This window comes from Ovis aries, chromosome X, assembly GCF_016772045.2.
Source record: "Ovis aries strain OAR_USU_Benz2616 breed Rambouillet chromosome X, ARS-UI_Ramb_v3.0, whole genome shotgun sequence".
NCBI classification, from domain to species: Eukaryota; Metazoa; Chordata; class Mammalia; order Artiodactyla; family Bovidae; genus Ovis; species Ovis aries.
Genome location: NC_056080.1, coordinates 84,021,862 through 84,027,861, shown reverse-complemented (window position 1 = coordinate 84,027,861; position 6,000 = coordinate 84,021,862).

Genomic DNA, 6,000 nt, shown 5'->3' with positions numbered 1-6,000 from the left:
ATTTCAACATAGGAACTTGAAGAGGGGATATAGTTCATCCCATAATACTCTATTCATGGCAGACAGGAGTCTTTGTTGCCCCTTCTCCCAACCCTGAGCTCATCATACACACTCTGGAAAAGCTTGGGGGTGGATATTACGATTTTGCTGAGATTCTGGCAAACACAAGGGCACCTTGCCATTCTCAAACCACACCCCAGAGCAGATGCTCCCCTGCCACAGATGGTGCACCCGGGACAGCTGTCAAAGGTCCCACAGGGCAGGTGGACTTGGGAGAGGCGACATGGGCTTCAGAATGATTTTCTCAGGGTCCCTCTGTGGAGAGTGATGGGCAGACCGAAAGCCTGAAGAACAGACAAAATATTTGTGCCCTTTTAGATTTTTTTAAATAGACAAAAGTTTTTTCATGAATCACAAGTCTAGCAGCTCCAGTAACAGTGGCTTTCAACAATTTCTCTGAAGAGCTCAAACTGTGTGATGGATTCAGTTTCACTGGGCTTTATGTACTGTAAAAATAGAGGCTCTAGAGGCTGGGTAACATTTGTGTCATGCTGGTTACACTTAATCACAGGAGCACAGTGGGTGGGCTGGTGGATGCCAGCACCCCAGAGTTCCGGGGCTCACTGGGCATAGAGGGAGGGGCGCTGGTGGAGTGCAATGTTTACCAACCTGGAAGTGTCACTGCCTTCACTCTGGCCATGGGACTCAAGAAGGGCCCTCCTGTTTGGAAGTTTGGACCTAGCTTGGTGGGGGAGGCATGAGATAAGAGATAGCAGCAGAGCATGTAGAACTTTCTGCTACAGGACAACCATGGGTCTGGAGGTGGAAGATGCCAGAGAAAACCTTCCTGAAGAAGCCACATCCAACCTCAAGCTTACGGGATGAATATAAATCAAAGGCAAAGAGCATGAAAGACAACAAAACCAGGCAGAGGGACCTTACATGAAGAGGCCTGAAGACCAGCAAGGCCATCATGTTTTTAAGGAAACAGGAAGCCAGGACAGCAGAAAGGGAAAGACTTGTGCCAGACTGGAAAGATAGAGGGAAGCCAGTCCACACGGGGCCCCTAGGCCACACTTGGCATTGTCATCTTTCCTCCCTGGATGACAGTCATAGCCTCCAACCTTATCTTTGATCCTGTTGAATCTGTTCTCCATACAGCAGGCAGAGAGGTTGTTTCAAATAGGTTTGCTCATGGCCTCTTGCTCCCACTATCACCAGAGTCAGTCCCACATGGCTGTAGGATCGGCTAGGCTGGTGAGACAGGAGACAGACAGAAGTAAACCTCTGGGAAGATTTGTATTCAAACGCTGAATTATATATTTAAGAAGTTGTATTAGGGTCCTCCAGATACAGAATGCACAGGAGATAAAGTTCTACAAATATAAATATACCTATCTATACATATAGAGATATAGAAAGATATTGGTTTATCCTAAGGAATCACCTCATAGAATTACAATTATGGAGTCTGGGAAGTCCCCCACAATATGCCCTCTGCTAGCTGGAGTCCTGGGAAAGCCAGTGGTGTGAGTTCTAGTTCAAAGGCAGGGGGAGATCAATTTACCAGCTCAAGTCCTCAGGCAGCGAGAGAGTGGGAAAGGGAAAGAGGTGTGTGTGTGTGTGTGTGTGTGTGTGTGTGTGTGTGTGTGTGTGTGTGTGTGTGTGTCGGGGGTGGGGGGCTGAACAAGTTTCCCCTTCTTCTGCCTTTTGGTTCTATGTAAGCCCTTCATGGATTATGTGATGCACACTTACATTGGGGAGGGCCATGTGTGTTACTCGGTTCACCAATTCACATGTTGATCTCATCTGGACACAGCCTCACAGACACATCTAGAATTCATGTTCAGCTAAATATCTGGACACCCTGTAGTCAAGTTGACACACACAATTAACCATCATAGAGGGAGCAGAACCATGTACAGTGACTGACTGGGTTGTGAGAAGGTTGGGAGGACCCTCACATGTGAGTTTGGGGGCTAGGACAGTAGGATAGATGGTGAGCCATTCTCCTAGAAGGTTGAATAGGTTCACTTCCACTGGAGGAAAAGTAAGTTGTGGCATGTTGAGTGTGTGGTGTGGAGTGTCTTAGGGGAATGAAAGAGGGAGGTCTAGGCTGAAACAGCAGATATTGGAATCACTTGAGGTACCACGAAGATGCTAAATGAAGTCTGGGTATGGGCTCGATGGGCCAGGCAGGCAGGAGAGTATAAAGTCCTAGAAAGCAAGGGAGGAGAGTGTTTTTAGCAGAAGAGAGAGGACAATAATACAAAATGCTTCAAGGAAGTTGAGTAAGATGAGTAAGATGGATTGAGCTGTCAGGAGGGCATTGGTGACCTTGGCCTGGCGCACTTTTAGTTGAGTGGTGGGCCAGAGTCAGGTAAGGAGAGGTCTGGGAGATAAAACGGTGGAGACAGAGTTGGGGCAACACTTTCCAGGAGTTAGGCTTCCCTGGTGGCTCAGGGGGTAAAGCGTCTGCCTGCAATGTGGAATACCTGGGCTCGATCCCTGGGTCAGAAAGATCCCCTGGAGAAGGAAATGGCAACCCACTCTGGTATTCTTGCCTGGAAAACTCCATGGATGGAGAAGCCTGGTAGGCTAGAGCCCATGGGGTTGCAAAAAGCTGGACACAACCGAGCAACTTCACTTTTCCAGGAGCTGAGAAAGGATGGTAGCACCATTGAGACAAAACACCATGGTAAGAGAGTTGGGTTTCTTAATATTTGTTTGTTTACCATTCAGGTCATTTTTATTCAATAATTATGAGTTTCTACCATGAGGGACACAGTGCAGTAAATGCAGGGCAGACAGAGAGAGGCAAGCAAAGCCCACAAGGTCTCTGCCCTCACGGAACTGCTATCAAATGCTGAAAAGGATGTGGCGATACTTTTGTCCTGAAGAGAGTGATCCTGGAGAAGGGAGTAGCCAAATGCCCAGGAAGCTACAGAGATAAGTCCCTGATAGAGCTGAAGCTGGGCACAAACACGAGGGCCACCAGCTCTGCCAAGGACAGCCTGCGGGCAGTGGGAAAATCCCACGGTGCCAGCTTCCAGTGAGAACTCTGCTAGAAGCTGAGTGCTTCACAGTCCATGGCCCCTTCCCCACCATTTTCTGGTGGGATTACCGAGGTGCATTGCCTAGGGTCACATAGCTACTCTTGAGGAGCCATGGCAGGAAGGGCAAAGCAACGGGATCGCAGAGCCTGGACTCTGACCCACCCCATCCTCCCTGGTGTGTCCTACTTGTGTTATGACCTGTCTGTTGGCCCTGTCTTACAAGAGTAAAGGGCAGGGCAGAGTGGTCAAAGGCAAGAAGATATTTCCTGAAACTCTCGTGAGTCATTTCCTCCCTTGGACCTCCTCCTGTTCTGTCCCAGGGTCCTTGAGTTAAAGGCAGGGACATAGCCCCATGGATCTGCATCTAAGCCCCATCTATGAATTGCTGTGTGAGCTGACTCACACCCTGGTCTGTCAAGGGCCTCAGATTGTCTGTCTGTAAAATGGAGGACCCTGGGAAGAGGATCGGCTTTGTGGATCTTCAGATCCACAGTTTGCCAGGCCTCTCTCTCAGTCACCTGGGGTTATCCTCTCTGTGTCTTCCTCCAGGTCAGAGGGGCTGCCGCTGGATGTGCTTTTGAGGCTTCAGCGTTTGCGTCTTTACAGCACTTTTTCCACCTCTCCATTATTGTGGGCCATGTTCCTTTGGCCCCTGACTGTTTTGAATTCTAGACATATCACATTTCTCTCACTGGATTTGAAAACAAGGGAAAGCAGGTGCAGCGCTCTATGAGGAGTTACCTGGCAGGCAAGGCCAAGGACTCGGTGAGGTCACCCGGTCCAACCTCATCCCTGGGGAATCAGGACAGAAGTCCTTCCCCACCCATGACAAGGATTCCCTGCACCCAAGGGACTGATAGGCAGTTGTTTATGCCTTCCAGGTTTTGGAATCTACTGCCAGATTCTGGTGGAAGGGATTTGTGGGCCAGTGGGGAGATGGAAAGGAAGAAGGAGCTGAGCGGTGAGCAGCTGCTATGCTGGGCCAGGGGGGAGGGGATAGAGGGTGAGCTTCCTGTCATCACGCTTGCTCTTGGTCCTGCTTCTCTTCCACCTGCAGGCAGTCCGGAGTTACACTTTGGGCCATTAGCCAGCAGCTATCACCCTAAACTAAGTGATTGCAGCTCCCCCTGACTTGTCCAGGTGGCTGCCCTTCACAGGAGGAGCTGAAGGGACCCAGAGCATCTCAGTGGTCCCATTCTGCAGGTAGGCTCACCAGCCAGGTCTGGGCCTGTGTCAGTGTCTTTAACTCACTTCTGCTGGAGCTGCTTCCCCACACTCCCAGGGAAGCAGAATGTGGCAGTATCAAGGGAAGTACCAACACCACACAAAAAATGCCCTGATCTTGTCCCCATAGAGCCATGGACTTCCGGCCCGTTGGCTTCTATCTGCCTTCCAGAGCAGGAGCCCTATGAGGATGGGGACCTGGCCCCTAGCCCCAGTGCCTGACATGCAGGCAGGCTTTTTCAAGACAGTCCTTCTGGATGAGATGAGCCCACACGTGGAAACCAAGGAGCCCCCTGTAGCTTCCCACTGATGACTGGGTCCCCTGCCATTTATTTCCCTCTCTCTGCTCATGAAGTGGCCCTCCTTCCCTGGGCCAGCTACCATCCTTGAAGTTTGCTTTCTGTCCTTCCTGTTTTTTTAAGGAATGGGGGGACATCTGCTGGGCTTTGGTTTGGGGAGGGCCCTGGGGCTCCAGGCATGACCTCAGTACCAGCTGCTTCCAGAAGCAGGAAGTAGAATTGTTTACAGGTTCCTAAGTTTCATTAGCAAGTGGAGAGGAAGCTCCCAGATGCCTGGAAGAACTGGGTTTGCAGCCAAAATCAGGCTTACTAGCTGGGGCTTGATGTGGAGTTGCCTGAGACTCTGCTATCCATGGAGCGGTGGGCAGCAAACCATCACACCCACTGGTCTGAACGGCCTCTTCCATAGAATCCCAACATAAGAAAGGGCTTAAAGAGCACTGCTTTGGGTGAAGAGGGGCTGGAAGAACCCTGCCACACTTCCCTGAAACCATGAAACAGTGGGAAGCTGGATTTTAGCCCCATCTTCCATGTACAATGAGAAACTGAGGCTCAGCATAGAGGAAACAATTTGCCTAAGATGCTCCAGGGTCAGAGATAGGATACACTCCCAGGTGTACTGACTCCAGGCCTCGGTTCTCACCACCTCCCACTTCTGCTTGCAAGGGAGGTGGGAGCAAGTAGCAGCCATGCCTATCAGACCTCAAGCCATTCAGGAATCTCTCCATAGAGTGCGTGGCTGGCTGAGTAGCTGGGAGAGGCCAGTAGTTGGAAGCTATTGGTGGGGGCAGGAGGTTGAGCAGCAGAGAAACAGACAGACACAAGACGAGGGCAGACAGGCAGACATTCAGGATACAGCCTGAGGTGAACACTTGCTCTGCGGGGAGGGCGGGATTGGATGCTGTTTAGATTTCAACATGAACTTGTATGCAATTAACTGGGTTTGTTTAGTCCCCAGTGGAGGCTCTATGCTCAGGATCACCTTTAGGGAAAAAGATGATATGTTTTCTTTGGAGATGCTTAGCTTGAAGGGAGGGAGAGCTTTCACCCCCAACCCTTTCTGTTAATAAAATAGCTCTTATTTTAATAATGATTCAAGCCCTCCAGCAGTCAGTTCACAGGAAAGAAATACAGAAGATCAATAAACATATGAAAAATGCTCAGGTTTATTCATAATTAAAGCAATATAGATTCAAACAACAGTGAGACAGAGATAATTTTTCATCCATCATAATGATGCCTTATGGAAAGTTTCCTAATATCTTTCACTGACAAGGCTGTGAAGAAACCAGCACTTTCATCCCCTTGCTGAGGTCCCATGTGGTCCAGCCTCTTCAGAGGGAACAGTGTCAACAGCATTCAAAACTGTCAGCACGTGCACCCCAGAACCCCGCAATTCCACTCCTAGGCTCCAGCTCTAC